Source organism: Mobula birostris, chromosome 5, assembly GCF_030028105.1.
Source record: "Mobula birostris isolate sMobBir1 chromosome 5, sMobBir1.hap1, whole genome shotgun sequence".
Taxonomy (NCBI): Eukaryota; Metazoa; Chordata; class Chondrichthyes; order Myliobatiformes; family Myliobatidae; genus Mobula; species Mobula birostris.
Window position 1 is genome coordinate 78,549,556 of NC_092374.1, and position 18,120 is coordinate 78,567,675.

At 43.1% G+C, this 18,120-nt stretch overlaps 1 protein-coding gene across 1 annotated transcript in view; it reads right to left on the reverse strand.

Annotated features, from left to right (window-relative positions):
• tek (TEK tyrosine kinase, endothelial) overlaps window positions 1–18,120 on the reverse strand; it is a 244,066-nt gene that overhangs the window by 60,338 nt on the left and 165,608 nt on the right. The window lies entirely within an intron of this gene.

Sequence of the window (18,120 nt, forward strand, 5' to 3'; positions counted from 1 at the left end):
CTGGAGTGATCCTTGTTATCCTCCTGCTCTGAATCAGAAGTTCCCAACCTGGGGTTCACAGACCCCTCGGTTAATGGTAAGGCTCCACGGCATAAAAGCGGCTGGGAATCCCTGCTCTATGTATGTGATTCAAGATGGCGCTGCGTACGATGGCTGTGTTGTGAGCTTCGTTCCAAATCTATAGTATACTACCAATTGCTACGATTTTCTTAGCATTTTCTGTTCAAGTAGCTGATAGTCACATCAGATACAATAGACTGACCCTTCTGAACATCGGAAAGATAGCATTTACCCACTATGTGCTGCCTTTCCTACACTGGGATCCCCTGCTTGCGCGATCCATGGGAGACTCATCTCTTACACCGCCACTACCTTGGAAGGAGCGCTGGAGGCGAGGGAGAAGGGCTGGCGTCCTGGTGAGGCTGAGACGGCATGCAAATCAACTGCCACACCCTAGCATACTCCTGGCTAACGTTCAGTTCCTGGATAACAAGCTTTGTGAACTGAGAGCCAGAATCTCCTATCAGCGGGAAACAACGGAATGCAATGTATTGTGCTTCATGGAGACCTGGCTGATGGAGGAGATATCGGATCATGCCATCGAGCCCTCTGGGTTTTCCCTGTTCCAGGCAGACAGATTGAAAAACCTCACAGACAGATTGAAAAAGAGTAAAGGCGGAGGGGTATGCTTCATGGTCAACAACGCTTGGTGCGACTCCCGGAATGTGCATGCCCTCAAATCCTTTTGTTCCCCGGACCTGGAGTACCTGGTGTTGCTGTGCAGACTCTACTGGCTGCATAGGGAGTTCACGGCTGTTACCATCACAGTGGTGTACATTCCACCGCAGGCTGAACCTGACCTGGCTCTCAAGGAACTGTACGAGACCGTCAACACGCTGGAGACTGCACACCCAGAGGCTGCCTTCATTGTCGCTGGTGACTTTAATTGAGCGTTGTTAATGCAAGTCTCTCCGAAGTTTTGTCAGCACATCCAAGTGAGCACTTGTGGAGATAACGCACTTGACCACTGTTACACTCCCTGCCGCAACACTTACAAAGTTCTCCTTCGCCCAGCTTTTGGAAAATCAGATCACTCTTCGATCCTGCTTTTGCCGACGTACAGGCAGAAGCTGAAACAAGAGGCGACCATAGTTAAAACCGTCCACTGCTGGTCCGACCAATCGGCCTCCATGCTGCAGGACTGCTTCGATGACGTCGACTGGAATGTCCTCCATGATGAGGATGTCTCCGAGTTCACTGATGGAGTCACGTGCTTCATCTGGAAATGCATTGATGATGCCCCCCAGAAGTCAGACAGGGTCTTCCCGAACCAGAAACCCTGGATCAATAGTTCTGTGTGAGCAGCACTTACCACACAACATCAAGCTTACATCGTTGGTGATCAGCTAAAGCTCAAGAAAAGCAGCTACGATCTGCACAAAGCTATCAAGGCTGCGAAACAACAATATAGAGAGAAGACCTTTTCAGAATGGCAGGCGGTGACTAGTGGGGTACCGCAAGGCTCAGTGCTGGGACCCCAGTTGTTTACAATATATATTAATGACTTGGATGAGGGAATTAAATGCAGCATCTCCAAGTTTGCGGATGACACGAAGCTGGGTGGCAGTGTTAGCTGTGAGGAGGATGCTAAGAGGATGCAGGGTGACTTGGATAGGTTGCGTGAGTGGGCAAATTCATGGCAGATGCAATTTAATGTGGATAAATGTGAAGTTATCCACTTTGGTGGCAAAAATAGGAAAACAGATTATTATCTGAATCGTGGCCGATTAGGAAAAGGGGAGGTGCAACGTGACCTGGGTGTCATTATACACCAGTCATTGAAAGTGGGCATGCAGGTACAGCAGGCGGTGAAAAAGGCGAATGGTATGCTGGCATTTATAGCGAGAGGATTTGAGTACAGGAGCAGGGAGGTACTACTGCAGTTGTACAAGGCCTTGGTGAGACCACACCTGGAGTATTGTGTGCAGTCTTGGTCCCCTAATCTGAGGAAAGACATCCTTGCCATAGAGGGAGTACAGAGAAAGTTCACCAGATTGATTCCTGGGATGGCAGGACTTTCATATGAAGAAAGACTGGATGAACTGGGCTTGTACTCGTTGGAATTTAGAAGATTGAGGGAGGATCTGATTGAAACGTATAAGATCCTAAAGGGATTGGACAGGCTAGATGCAGGAAGATTGTTCCCAATGTTGGGGAAGTCCAGAACGAGGGGTCATAGTTTGAGGATAGAGGGGAAGCCTTTTAGGACCGAGATTAGGAAAAACTTCTTCACACAGAGAGTGGTGAATCTGTGGAATTCTCTGCCACAGGAAACAGTTGAGGCCAGTTCATTGGCTATATTTAAGAGGGAGTTAGATATGGCCCTTGTGGCTACAGGGGTCAGGGGGTATGGAGGGAAGGCTGGGGCGGTGTTCTGAGTTGGATGATCAGCCATGATCATAATAAATAGCGGTGCGGGCTCGAAGGGCCGAGTGGCCTACTCCTGCACCTATTTTCTATGTTTCTATGTTTCTAAGACTGAGTCGGGATTCACAATGAATAGCACATGTGACTTGTGGTGAGGGTTGCATACCATCGCAGGCTTCAAAGCCAAACATTGTGGCACCGCCAACATCACGGCCTCTCTCCCAGATGAACTTAATCGCTTTTACGCTCGGTTCGATGTCACTGACTCTGAGTGTTCGAGGAAAGCCACCACTACAACCTGCAACCTGGTCATCTCTGAGGCTGAGGTACACAAATGTTTCCAACGAGTGGACAGTCACAAGGCTGTGGGACCGGACAGTATCCCAGGGCGAGTACTCAGGATGTGCACAGCACAACTGGCAGGTGCGTTTACAGACATTTTTAATCTCTCCCTCTCCCAGTGTAGAGTGCCCTCCTGCTTCAAATGATCCACTATTGTCCCTGTACCAAAGAAGACCAAGGTAACATGTCTGAACAACTGACATCCTGTTGCACTCACCTCAATAATAAGCAAATGCTTTAAGAGGCTGGTCAAGGGTGAATTCCAAACCTCACCAAGCCCACATTCTCCACTACTGTCACAAAACCTGGGGTCGAGAACCACATTTCTACAACTGGCCCACCAGCCAGTCCATGACCCAAAAAACCTGGCAATAGTGAAGGCTGAGTTTGTCAACATAGAGGAGCTTGGCATTGTATGCCAGTTGAATAGCCCTGAATTTCACCCCTCTGTATGGGCCCCAAGCCCTATGGTGATTGCCGCCCATGTGGCGATTACCGACACCTTAACGAGATCACCAACCCTAATCGTTACCCGATCCCTCACATCCAGGACTTCTCAGCGCGTTTAGCTGTAAAGTTAATTTTTTTCCAAAGTCAATCTAGTTAGGGGCTGCCATCAGGTGTTAGTGTGCTTGGAGGACATTCCTAAATGGCTGTGATTAAACTCTACAAAAATCTACAGGAGATTTGGTATGGTGCTGAACTTACTTTCCCCCTGTATAGTGCGCTTAAAGGCAATCCCCCTAATTAAGTGCTTGGCTAGTCAGCAGACATGACCAGGGCATTTGATAATACCAAATAAGCTCTTTCTAATGTGACCCTACTGGCATACTCACTCCCAACACACCCATAGCCATTACTACTGACACCTCAGACTATCCTGTGGGTGTATGTATGAACAGTTGGTTGGAGACATGTGGCAGCCGCTCCCCTTCTTCTGTCCCACCATAAAGAAGTACCGCATGTTTGACCGTGAGTTTCTCAGTCTCCAGCTGGCTGTCTGCCATTTTCATTTCCTTCTAGAGATTCACCATTTCATAGCGTTCGTTGACTACAAACCCCTCATGCATGCGATGGCCAAAATATCAGACCCTTGGTCTGCAAGACAGCAATACCACCTGGCCTACATATCAGAGTTCACAATTGACATACAACATATCAAGGGGAAAAATAATGCTGTGACTGATAGTCTCTCATGGCCAACCCCCGAGGCCAGACACATAGGGGTTAACTATGTGGTCATGGCAGCTGGCAAAGCTGCTGACCCGGTGGTTCAGGCTTACAGAACAACAGTCACAGGCCTGCAAATGGCTGACACTAAATTTGGGAAAGCTGGGGTTTCTCTCCTGTGTGAAATCTCATCCGGTTGCTCCCACCCCATAGTGCCCACAAGCTGGAGGCAGACAGTTTTTAACTCCATACATGGCCTTTTGCTCTGGGCTGGAAGGCCTCACAGAAACAGTTGTACTAAAGTTTGTCTGGCACGGCCTCAGAAAGGACGTGGACGATTGGACCACAGCCTCTGTGGAGTGCCAGCGGGCAAAATCTAACCGACATGTCTGGGAGCCATTGGCTCCTTTTGAGGTCCCTGAGCTACAGTCTGACCATGTCAATGTGGACCTTCCCCCTTCCTCAGTTTCATGCACCTCCTTACCATGGTGGACCGTACCACCAGGTGGCCAGAGGTCATCCCCCAAGCATCGACAACGGCTGCAGACTTGGCTCAGGCATTCACCAGCATCTGGTTTGCTCAGTTTGGCACCCCATCTGAGATTTCCTCTGCTGTCCCCAGTTCATAATCAGACCTCTGGGCTGTGATGGCCCAGAACCTCGGCGGTAGGCTACATCACATCATGGTGTATCACCCACAGTCCAATGACTTACGTAAACAGTTTCACCATTCCTTAAAGGCTGCTTTGAGGGCTTCCCTGACGGATGAGTGTTGGCATGATTATCTCCCATGGGTCCTGCTGCGGCTCAGAACAGCTCCAAAAGAGGACCTGCAGTTGTCCACAGCTGAGTTGATATATAAACAGCCGTTATGACTGCCAGTGGTTTTATTCCTGACTCCACAATGGCCTGGTTGGCCTCTCAACAGCATTCCACTCTCCTTAGTAAATCCAGTTCCTTTTCACCTATTCCTACCTCCCATCATGGCCTGCAGCACTCCTGGGTTCCTGTTGACCTACATTCCATCTTGTTTATTTTTGTCTGCCATGATGCACACCAACATCCCCTTAGGATGGCCTGCTTCGCATTTTGAAATTCGGGAAAAGACTTTTATCATAGATAAGTGAGGTAAACCTGAACATATTTTGGTAGATCACCTTAAACCAGCCCAGCAAGATCTGGAGGATTCCAGTACTATGCACCTGCTGGCATGACATGACCATGAGTGTGTTAACACACCTCTGGATGAGCTGGGGTCACCTGCAATTCCTCCACTCATGGAGCATGGGACTCAAGCCAGGCAGCTCATCTGAGCTCCACACAGGTTCACAGTGCCAGCTTAGTGAATTCTGGCAGGCGGAGGGGGCCTGGGTAGGGTAACATAATTGGTGGAATTGTACGTGATTCACAACCACTGACATTACATTGGGATTTCACTTTAAGAGGGTGGTCTGATGTGATGCTGTAATAATGTAAAGGACTTTTAGTATGCTTTATGTTCTGTTTTTGGTGTTCAATAGTTGAGTAGCCACAGATTTTCCTTGGACACCCAAGGGCTGATTAAGGATAGTCAGCATGGCTTTGTGCGTGGTAGATCGTGTTTAACGGATCTTGTAGAGGTTACCAAGAAAGTAGATGAAGAAAAGGCTGTGGATATTGTCTACATGGACTTTAGTAAGGCCTTTGACAAGGTCCCACATAGGAGGTTAGTTCAGAAGGTTTAGACACTAGGTATCCATGGAGAGGTTGTAAACTGGATTCGAAATTGGCTGTGTGGGAGAAGACAGAGAGTGGTAGTGGATGATTGCTTCTCAGATTGGAGGCCTGTGACTAGTGGTGTGCCTCAGGGATCTGTGCTGGGACCATTGTTGTTTGTTGTCTATATCAATGATCTAGATAATAATGTGGTAAATTGGATCAGCAAGTTTGCTGATGACACTAAGATTGGAGGCATTATGGACAGCGAGGAAGGCTTTCAAAGCTTGCAGAGGGATCTGGACCAACTGGAAAAATGGGCCAGAAAATGGCAAATGGAATTTAATGCAGACAACTGTGAGGTGTTGCATTTTGGAAGGACAAATCAAGGTAGGGCATACACAGTAAATGGTAGGGCACTGAGGAGTGCGGAGGAACAAAGGGATCTGGGAGTTCAGATACATAATTCCCTGAAAGTGATGTCACAGGTAGACAGGGTTGTAAAGAAGGCTCTTGGCATTCTGGCATTCATAAATCAAAGTATTGGGTATAGGAGTTGGGATGTTATGAGGAGGATGTATAAGACATTGGTGAGGCCAAATTTGGAGTATTGTGTGCAGTTCTGGTCACCTAACTATAGGAAGGATATCAATAAGATTGAAAGAGTGCAGAGAAGATTTACTAGGATGTTGCTGGGTCTTCAGGAATTGAGTTACAGGGAAAGATTGAACAGGTTAGGACTTTATTCCTTGGAGCATAGAAGAATGAGGGGAGATTTGATAGAGGTTTACAAAATTATGAGGGGTATAGACAGAGTAAATGTGAGTAGGCTCTTCCACTTAGATTAGGAGAGATAAATATGAGAGAACATGGCTTTAAGGTGAAAGAGGAAAGGTTTATGAGGAACATTAGGGAGAACTTCTTCACTCAGTGAGTGGTGGGAGTGTGGAACGGGCTGCCATATGACGTGGTAAATGCAGGCTCACTCCTAAGTTCTAAGAATAAATTGAATAGATACATGGATGGGAGAGGTCTGGAGGGTTATGGACTGGGTGCAGGTCAATGGGACTAGCGGAATAAAGTTTTGGCACAGACTAGAAGGGCCGAATGGCCTGTTTTCTGTGCTGTAGTGTTCTATGGTTCTAAACATAAAATGTCTCCACTGTTTTATTTGCAAAAACCGGCATCATAACCATAATGTCCTAACTGTTCTACGTGTCAGACTTTGAGGGCAAGCATTCCACACGTGTTCTATGGGGAACTATGGACTGGTACCCACAAGTTTCGCTATTCATTGTCATTCCTTTGTGCTCTACCATTTACTGTTTATACTCTACTCTTACCTGACTTCCCAAAATGTATCATGATGAAATTGCCAGGATTAAATTCCACTTGCCAATATACTGTTCAACCTTCCTTCTGACAGCTTCCCACAAATTTCCTATGCCTATGCTCTCAATGCCTCTCCTCCTAGACAGAGGGAGAGGCAGTTACTTTGTTCCTTGCATTCCACTTCCGTGGTCTCTTATTCAACAGACTATCCTTTACAATTTCCATCTTTGTAATCTTCCATTTTCATCAAGTCTTAAGGCACTTTCCCATACTTTTGCAGGAGGTAAAATGCCAGTCCTTTTGCCTCTTCACTTTCCATCATCCAAGGACCCAGACTTTCCACTTCCACTTCTTCCTATCTAGTGTGCTGCAATTGGTATTCAGAATGTGGTCTCCTCTACAGTGGAGAAACCAAAAGCGGATTGGGTGACCCTCTCAGCTTCCCCCTGGACAAGTTGTAGCAATAGACTCAAGAGCAAATGATCTCACTTTCTCTGTCAGTGGCCATTTCTGCTGTACGTCAGCCCCTGCTGCATGTTTCCAGCATTTCCTGTTTTTATTTCACATTTCCTGTAGCGGCAGGCTTTGGCTTTCCTAGTTTGCTTTAATTGGCTATTAGATGCTTGGGAGTGTTTGGGATAATATTACGGGTTTTGAAATAAACTGACTTTGGCTTTGGTCTTGATAAAATTTGTTACAACTTTGTGGACTCTGGCTATTTTTCTGATCTGGATCTTGTGGCTTATTGCACTCACATTACATTCATCACTGGCCATAAAGCTGTAGCAAGAGATGCAGCAGTTTCTTCTCCAACACCATTTACTCTCATGAATCCGTACAGGGGATTATAATCCCAATTAATATCCCAACACATTCATTTTACTTTTATTAGAAGTTACACAGTAGCATGAAATTTTTTCCAATGAACTAGATGAAATTAAAGGGAGCTCAGGAAACACTTTGAAGGGAATTCAAGAAAAGGTGCCCTGGCAATTTAAAATATATCATGAAAACAGAGGCGCTGTGAGATTCAAGCGGGTGAAGGAGAGGCACCCGAGTGAGTTTGATAGGAGCACAGGAAATGGTGCCAATGAATTTCAAGGGATGCTGGTGACTTTAAAGGGAGTGAGGGTAGTGGCACTCCAATGTGCTTAAAGGGAACACAGGAAAGCTGAGCTGGTCACTTTCAAATAAAATTGTATTTTTCATTTACCATCACTTCTCTATTCATGTCCCTAGATTGCCATGACTTAGATGGAGGAGTGGAAAGGTGGATTAACTTGTGTGTAAAAGACCCTGTCGCTTTCTCCCCAGACCCCATGGAAAATGGTAAATTGGGTGATGCATTAGTATTAGACAAGAGCTAGGAGCAGTGGATTGAGTTATTGGGTAAATCCACATCTGATATGTGGAACTCCTTGAAAGGCCAGATAGTTAGAATTCAGGACCAGCATGTTTCTATGAAGAGGAAAAGAAAAGGTTGGCAAGGATCAATAATCTTCGATGACAAGAGATGCTGTGAGCTTAATCGAAGAGTAAAAGTAAGGTTGATGAATTTGAATTCAGTCAAGGTACTTGAGAAATAGGGAGGAAACAAGGAAGAATTTAGACAAGGAACAAGGAGGGCTGAAAGGGGTTGTGAAATGTCCTTAGTAAGCAGGATTAAGGAAAATTCTTAGGCATTTTATACAAATTTTAAAATCATTTGGGTAGCTATGAAAACAATAAGTCTATTCAAAATACAAAGGAGGAAATTAATGCCAGGAAGTAGAGGAAATGGGCGAGGTACTAAAAAGTACTTGACATCTGCATTTGCTAAGGAGAAGGGCATATATTATAGTGAGTTCAGGGGGAAGTACGTGGATGACATTTTAGATATGTTGATTCTAAGAAGGAAAAGGTGTTGTGTCCCTTGAAGAACATTATGATGGATGAGTCCCCAGTCCTTGAAGGGATCTATCCCATGATATTAAAGGAGTTGATATTGCTGGGGCCTTGGCTGAGATATTAATATGATCTTTAGCTGCAGGTATGGTCCCAGAGACTGGAGAGTAGCCAAAATTTTCCCTTAAGCAAGAGCAAATGGGTTGATCCAGCAAGTTATATGCCAATGAACTAAGGGAAATTTCTGGAGAAAATTCTTAATGACATTTCGAAAGGCATGGATTTATGAGGGATAGGTTTGGCTGGGAAGGTCATGCCTTACTTGACTGAGTTTTTTGAAGGTGTTCCAAGGATGATTGATAAGGGCAGGGCCGTTGATTATTGTTGGGACTTCTGTTGTTTGTGATATATAAGAATGATTTGGACAAAAATATACTTGGTCTGATTTTCAGATGACACAAACACTGGTAGAGTGAGGAAAGTTGTCAAAGGATACAGCAGGATATTAAATTTGGATGGAGAAATGGCAAATAGATTTAATCTGAACAAGTGTGAGATGATGCATTTTTGGAAGGTCAAATGGAAGAGATAGTAAATGGCAGGATCTTTGGGAGCATTAATGTACAGAGAATCTAGTGGAAACAGTGGGAAAGAAAGAATATGGTGAGTATAAAGTTGGCAAGATATGTTGCAGCTGTATAAAACTTTAAATAGGCATTTTTTGAGTAGTAAATATAAGAAGAGATTAGGCAAACTTGGATTGTTTTTGCTAGAATGTAGGAGGCTGAGGGTGACCCAACAGAAGTACCTAAAAATATGAGAGGCATAGAGAGGGTAGATAAAGTCTTTTTCCAAGAATGAAAAATATCAAGATTAAAGTTGAATCACGATGCTTATAGAGGGATATGGACGTTTGTAGGAAGATAGACTAGCATCATGGGCAGTGCGAACATTGTGTGCCAAAGGCCTGTCGTGCTATGATGTTCTATGTTTTATGTGTAAAATGCAGACTTGGTATGGTCTGTCAATGTATGACACTGCTGTATACTGGGGTTGTATCTGATTTCTTCACTGTATAACATTCACAATAATTGTGTTAGGCTGTAAGTGAAGAGTGGGATAAGTGGGGTCAGTGAAAGGGTTAATGAGACGGCACTGACAGGGTTATAGAGGGCTGGGTAGCTGAAGCATTGTTAAGGGGATCAGTGAGAGGGGAAATGAGTGCAGGAATAAGGGACAAGTGAGGGTATAGTGACTACAGGGGCCAGAAGGCAGCGAGTAAGGAGTTGTAATCTGGTTCACGAGGGGTTGAAGAATGGAGGATCAGGGATGACTGAAGTGAGGAGATAATGAACAGAGGTCTGAGTGGTTGCCGAGTGGAAGAGTCAGGAGCAGCAAGTGAAGGTTTGTGAGGCACTGAATGACCAGTGATAGGAGCAGTGAGCAGCATTGTGGGGCCACAAACAGAGCAAATGCTAAGGGTCTAGATGGGGTGGAATTTATTCAGAGTGTTCAGGAAAGTTTCCTCAGGCACTATATCAGGCAAAGCTTGATCTACTTCTGGAAAGTAAGGAGTGAGGTCACTTTGGGACCAGTGACTATAGTTCCCTTAGTTTTAAAATAGTTATGGAAAGGGACAGAACTGGTCCACAGGTTCAAGTTTTGAACTGTGTAACGTGAGTGTGATAATATTAGACAGGAGTTTGCAAATGTTAATTTGGGCTGGGTCATTTCTGAGCAAAAGAACTTCCAGTAAGTATGTTGGTTTTTAAAGTAAGATAGTATGAGTTCAAGGACTATATGTTCCCGTTAAAGTAAAGGGAACGCTACAAGGAGCTATGATCCCTGCATGTTAATAGAACTTGTAACTTTGGTGAAAAAAAAGAGGCTTGGATTAGAATCAGAAAAGAGCAGAGTTATCAAAGATAATTTCTCCTGTGCTTTTACCATGTTAAGTCTTGGGAACCTGACAAAGTTTATGGATATGTTTTGGTAGCAATCCATATACAGTAGAAGTGTTGCATGTGTTAAGATGTATGAAGGCAGACAAATCTTAGGGTCCAAATCAAAGAATACTGAGGGATGCAAGAGAAGAAATTGTGTGATCCCTGCCAAGATATTTGAAATATCACAATCTTCTTGTGAGATACTGGAAGACTGGAGGATAGCAGATGTTGCGTCTTCAGTTAAGAAGGGCAATAATGATAAACTTTGTGATATAGACTTGTTATCCTAACATCCATGGTGGATAAGAAACTGGAAAGCATTCTGAGGGAACCTCATTCTGATTCCGATACACTTACATTTTGTTAGGGCAGCCAGCGTATCTTCATGCATGGGAGATCTCGTTTCCATTGGTAGGTGAGACTAGAACTACGGGAGAAGATTTAGGATGGAGATGAGGAGAAATTGTTTTTCCCAGAGAGTGGTGAATCTGTGGAATTCTCTGCCCAGGGAAGCAGCTGAGGCTTCTTCAGTAAATATATTTAAGATACAGTTAGATAGGTTTTTACATAGTAAGGGAATTAAGGGTTATGGGCAAAAGACAGGTAGATGGAGCTGAATTTACAGACAGATCAGCCATGATCTTATTGAATGGTGGGGCAGGCTCGATGGCCACATGGCCTACTGCTGCTCCTATTTCTTGTGTTCTTATGTTATGAAATTGATTGAGCTTATTAATGAAGTAATAAGGAAGGTTGATGGGGCGAGAGTGGTAGAAGAAGTAAATATGGATTTCATTGAGGCTTTTCATATGGTGTCACAGGGCAGGCTGCACTGTAAAGTTAAATCACATAGCACTCATGGAGAACCAGCAAACCAGATACAAAGGTGGTGGTTGTAGGAAACAGAGGGTGATGGTGGAAGAATGTTTCTCACACTAGAGGTCTGTGACCTCTGACTAGTGATGTGCTCTAGGGGCTGGGCTGGACCCATTGTTACCTATCATCTAGGTTAATGATTTGGTTGAGAATATACATGGCCTCTTCGACATTACACCTATTACAGTATGGAGAAAAATCTGAGTAAAAATGAGAGAGCTTATCTTTAGTCATATAGGCTCTATGAACCACTTTAAATTGTAAAAGAGAGTGACGCGCACATAATGAAGAGGTGTGAACAAGTTTAAGAATTCCATTCCAAGTATCCTCATCAATCGAAATCTGTAGGTCTTGTTCCCAGAGGTTTTTAATTTTGTCTAATGGAATGTTTCTCATTGCCAACAACATACTATAAATATTAGAAATAGATCCATTATGAAAAGGTTTCAAAGTAAAAATTGTATCAATTCTTATCTGGACATCTAAATTCTTATCAGGACATTTAGAAAATGTATGAAGTTGAGAACGCAAGAAGTCTCTAATTTGTAAATATCTAAAAAAATGAGCTTTACGAAGATTCTATTTAATAGATAGTTGATCAAATGAGGAAAGACTATCTCCAACAAACAGATCCTGAAAAAAATTAATACCTAGTCTATTCCACTCTTTGAAAACTATATCAGTCAAAGAAGGTTTAAAAAAATAATTAGAAAAAATGGGACTAGAGAGTGAAAAACCAAATAACGCAAAGGATTTTCTAAATTGTAACCAAATCCTCGAAGAATTAGAATTCATATGTTTTGGTCCTGCCCGTGGCTTGATAAATTTTGGAAACAAGTATTTCAAACTTTCTCAGAGCTTTTTAAAGTAAACTTTAAACCCAACCCTCTGACCGCCTTGTTTGGCATCGTTGGAGGAAAGGGTTTTGTTCTTAAGCCAAATGATTTGAATATTTTGGCTTTTATTTCTCTTTTAGCCAGAAGAGTTTTGTTGCTTAAATGGAAAGATGTCACTCCACCTACTCATGCCCATTGGTTGGTTGATGTTATGTCATGTTTAAATCTAGAGAGGATTAGGTGTTCTATTTCTATACCTAGACAAGATTTTTTCACATTATGGGGACCTTTTTGGAACTACTTTCACAATTTTCGATTTGTTCAGCAATGATGATGGCTATTATATGTTTGAATTTATGACTATATGTCAGAGATTTTTTTTTCTTTTCTTTTAACCAAACAGCTGTTTTACAACACCTTATATTCCGTCTGGGTAGCCTCCAACTTGATGGCATGAACATTGACTTCTCAAACTTCCGCTAATGCCCCACCTCCCCCTTGTAACCCGTCCATTATTTATTTATATATGCACATTATTTTTCTTTCTCTCCTTTTTCTCCCTCTGTCCCCCTCACTATGCCCCTTGCCCATCCTCTGGTTCCCCCCTCCCTCTTTTCTTTCTCCCTGGGACGCCTGTCTGATAATCCTCTCATATCTCTTTTGCCAATCAACTGTCCAGCTCTTGGATTCATCCCTTCCCCTCCTGCCTTCTCCTATCATTTCAGATCTCCCCCTCCCCCTCGCAAATCACTTACTAGCTCTTCTTTCAGTTAGTCCTGACAAAGGGTCTCGGCCCAAAACGTCGACTGTACCTCTTCCTAGAGATGCTGCCTGGCCTGCTGCGTTCACCAGCAACTTTTATGTGTGTTGCTTGAAATTCCAGCATCTGCAGATTTCCACGTGTTTGAGTTGTTTTTATTCTCTTTTGTTTTGTTATGGGGTTTTGATTTTGCTTTAGATTAGAATAAAATATACCTTTTCAATATTATGGTTAATTTACTATACATAGTTATGGGGCATTTCAATCTTGTTTCTGTTTCCATAATATCATAACGTATTTTGTATTCGTCTATGCAAGTAATTAGTAAAAATATTGAAAAAGAATATACATGGAATAGTTAGTAAATTTGCAGATTATATATAGGTGGTGCTGTAGACGGTGAAGAGAAGCACCGAGAATAATAATGGGAACTTTATTGGCTGGGTAGGTAAAGCTGAGGAATAACAATTTTATTCAGGTGTGTGAAGTGTTACATTTTAGAAGAACATATCAAGGTAAAGGTAGGAATTTTGCACTGAATGGGAGAACTCTTGAGTATTGTTAACTAACAGAGGCATCTTGGAAAATACTCACTTAGTTCCCTTAAATTGGACCCATGGGTAGAAAGGGCTGTGAAGGAGGCTTCTGGTATACTGACTTTCATAATTCAAGGTAGTGAATGTAGAATTTGGTAGGGTATGTTGTGAAATGACAAGGTATTGTGTTCTGTTTTAAACAGCCTGTTATAGGAAGGAGGTGATTCAACTGAAAAGAGTGTCGAGGAGGTTTACAAAGATGTCACCAGGACTCGAGGGACTGAGTTATAGGGAGGACAGGCCTTTACTCCTTGCAGTATAGAAGACCGAAGGGTGATCTCTTAGGGGTATATAAAGTCATGAGGGGCATAGATAGGGTGAGCAGTCTTTTTCCAGTGCAAGGTAATTGAAAACTAGAGGACTTAGTTTTAAGGTTAGAAGTGACAGGTTTAATAAGAACCTGAGGAGCACCGTTTTTACACAACAGATGGTCGATTAATGGAATCAGCTGCCAGAGCCAGTAATAGAGGCAATTATATTAAATGCATATTAGAATTATGCAGACAGCTATATAGTCATAGTCATACTTTATTGATCCTGGGGGAAATTGGTTTTCATTACAGTTGCACCATAAATAATAAATAGTAATAGAACCATAAATAGTTAAATAGTAATATGTAAATTTTGCCAGTAAATTATGAAATAAGTCCAGGACCAGCCTATCGGCTCAGGGTGTCTGACCCTCCAAGGGAGGAGTTGTAAAGTTTGATGGCCACAGGCAGGAATGAATATGGATAATAAAAGAGATATTGATCATGTGGATAGCCAGAGGCTTTTTCCCAGGGCTGAAATGGCTGCCACAAGAGGGCACAGGTGCTTGGGAGCAGGTACAGAGGAGATGTCAGGGGTGAGTTTTTTACGCAGCGAGTGGTGAGTGTATGGAATGGGCTGCCAGCAATGGTGGTGGAGGCGGATACGATAGGGTCTTTTAAGAGACCTTTGGATAGGTACATGGAGCTTAGAAAAATAGAGGGCTATGGGTAACCCTAGTAACTTCTAAGGTAGGGACATGTTTGGCACAACTTTGTGGGCCGAAGGGCCTGTATTGTGCTGTAGGTTTTCTATGTTTCTACACTTCTATATTTCTAGATATGGACCAAGGCTGGGAAAATCTGTCATTCAAGACTTTCACAATCCAGGACATGTCTCTTTGCTTTAATACTATCATAGAGGAGGTACAGGAGCCTGAAGACTTTTACCCAACATTTTAAGAATAGCTTCTCCTTGCAGAGTTCTGAATGGTTTATGATTCATTATTATCTTTTGCATTATTTATTTATTTTGGTAACTTTATATCTTGTACTATACTGCTGTTTCACAACAAATTTCACAACATATGTCAGTGATAATAAACCTGATTCTGAAGATGTTAAAAAAAAATGTGTGGGCACGTGGCCAGGTGGTTAAGGTATTGGACTAGTGAACTGAAGGTCATGAGTTCGAACCCCAGCTGAGGCAGCGTGTTGTGTCCTTGAGCAAGGTACTTAACCACACATTGCTCTGCGACAACACTGGTGCCAAGCTGTACTGGACCTTGCCCTTCACTTGGACAACATCGGTGTCGTGGAGAGGGGAGACTTGCAGCATGGGCAACTGCTGGTCTTCCATACAACCTTGCCCAGGCCTGCGCCCTGGAGAATGAAGACTTTCCAGGCGCAGATCCATTGTCTTGCAAGACTAACAGATGCCTTTGTAGTTGTAAAAAAAAGAGTCGTTTTCCCCCGTATGACTTTGACTCTATGACTATGTCAGGAGGCAGTGAGTTGAAGTGAGGAGGGTGAGTGAATAGTGAAGTGAGGGGTTAGAAATAGGAGCAGACAAGGGAAATGTATGGGGTAGAGGGGTCAGTTACTTGACTGAGACTCATAAGGCAGTGTGGAAATGTCAAATACTAAAGGCCATAATTTATCGTGAGAAGGGGGAAGTTTAAAGGAGATTTATGTGGCTACTTCTTTTTTTAAACAGAGTATTTGATGCCTGGGATCCACTACCTAATTCCGTCCTGAATGTTCTCATATATTTTTCCTCAAGGGACTTGCTTGGTCCTGAAATATGTCTCCTTCAATTTCTTGACCAAATCCTCAAAACCTCTCATGAATGAAGGGTTCCATCGTGTTGCCAGCCTTTTCCTTTACTCTCAGTGAAGTATGTTGGTCCTGACTTCATATATACATACATAAAATGCTCCCCAGCCACCTGCCCCATCTCACTTGCTATGTGGCGGTTGAGTGTTATCCATCTCTGGTCACGCCACCTGCATTTTGCATGAGAAAGATTTCCTGGACACAACTGACAAATTCCGCACCACCTGCACCAAAAACTGAGGCTTTGGCAATGAGGCGCAGGTGAGTAACAGGTACAAAGACTTGCACTTTGGTAGAACCAACTAGGGCAGGTCTTACACAGTGAACGGTAGGACACTGAGGAGTGCGATAGAACAAAGGGTAGAATTCAGATCCATAATTCATTGGAAGCGGTAGTACAGGTAGATAGAGTCATAAAGGATGCTTTTGGCACATTGGCTTAAGTTGTTTAAGATGTTGGTGAGGTCTAATTTGGAGCATTATGTGCGGTTTTGGTCATCTACCTATGGGAAAGGTGTAAATAAGGTTGAAAGAGTACTGAGAAAATTTACAAGGATTTTATTGGGACTGGAAGACCTGAGTTATAAGGAAATATTGAATAGGTCAGGACTGTATTCCTTGGAATGTAGAAGATTAAGGAGAGATTTGCTAGAGGTTACAAAATTATGGGGGTATAGGATGGGACTACAACTAGAGGTCATGGATTAAGTGTAAAAGGTGAAAAGTTAAGGAGAACATGAGGGAAAACTTCTTCACACAGCAGTATCCCATAAATTCAAGAGTATCGGGGGTAGGTGTGAGTACAGTGACTATTACTCAGGAGATGGTGCTTGGGAAGCTGGAAGTTCTGAAGGTAGGTAGGTCACCTGGACTGGAAGCACTACAACCCAGGTTTCTGAAAGAGGTGGTTGAAGAGATGGCGGAGATATTAGTAGTGAACTTGCAAGAATCAATGGTTTCTGGAATAGTTCCAGAGACTGGAGGATTGCAAATATCAAAAGGGACGGAGACAAAAGACAGAAAATTATAGGGTAGTTAGCCTGACTTTAGTGGTTGGAGCCCATTATCAAGGTTTTGAAGTATTTGGAAGCACATGATAAAATAGGCTGAGGTCAGTAGGGCTTCCTTAAGGGGAAATCTTGCCTGGCAAATCTGTTGGAATTTTTTGATGAAATAATAGGCAGGATAGACAGAGTTGTTAAGTGTTGCTTACTTGGAATTTCAGAAGGCCTTTGACAAGCTGCCGCAGATGAGGTTGCTAAACATATTAAGAGTCCATGGTATTACAGGAAGGTTACTAGCGTGGACAAAAGATTGGCTGACTGGCAAGAGGCAAAGAGTGGGAATAAAAGGGGAACTTCTATGGTTGGCTCCCTGTGACAGGTGATGTTCTGCAAAGGTCAGTTCTGGGGCTACCTCTTTTCACGTTAAATGTCAATGCTCTGGATGACGGAATAGAAGGCTTTGTGGTCAAGTTTGCAGATGATATAAAGACAGGTGGAAGGGTGGGTAGTGTTGAGGGAGCAGGGAGTCTGCAGAAGGACTTGGACAGGTTAGAGAATAGGCCAAGTTGCAGATGGAGTAAGTTTGGGAAAGTGTCTGGTCATGCACTTTGATAAAAGGAATAGAGGTGTAGACTATTTTCTAAACGGGGAGTAAATTCAGAAATTGGAGGTGCAAATGAATTTGGGAATTCTATTACAGTACTTCCTAAAGGGTAACTTCCATATTTAGATGGTAGTAAGTAAAGCAAATGCAATGTTAGCATTAATTTCAAGAGGACTATAATATAAAAGCAAGGATGTAATGTCGACGGTTTATAAGGAATTGGTCAGATTGCACTTGGAGAATTGTGAGCAGTTTTGGCCCCTTATCTAAGAATGGATCTGATCTCTAGTGCCATGTGGAGTTTGAACACTCTCCTTGTAAGTGCTCTGGCTTCCACCCACATCCTAAAAAAAGTTGTGGTTTTGGTAGCTTAATTAGCCTCTCTAAGTGGTAGTATCTGGGGAGTATTGTGGCTGATGGGAATGTGGAGGGAGTAAAATGGTTTAGGGAAGGGATAGTCTAAAAATATGTTGGCTGCCATGACCTGTTTCCTTGCTGTAAATGTCCCTAAAGAATGCTGATGTGGTCCTAAAATTAAATTAAAATCAGATTAAACTAGAGGAT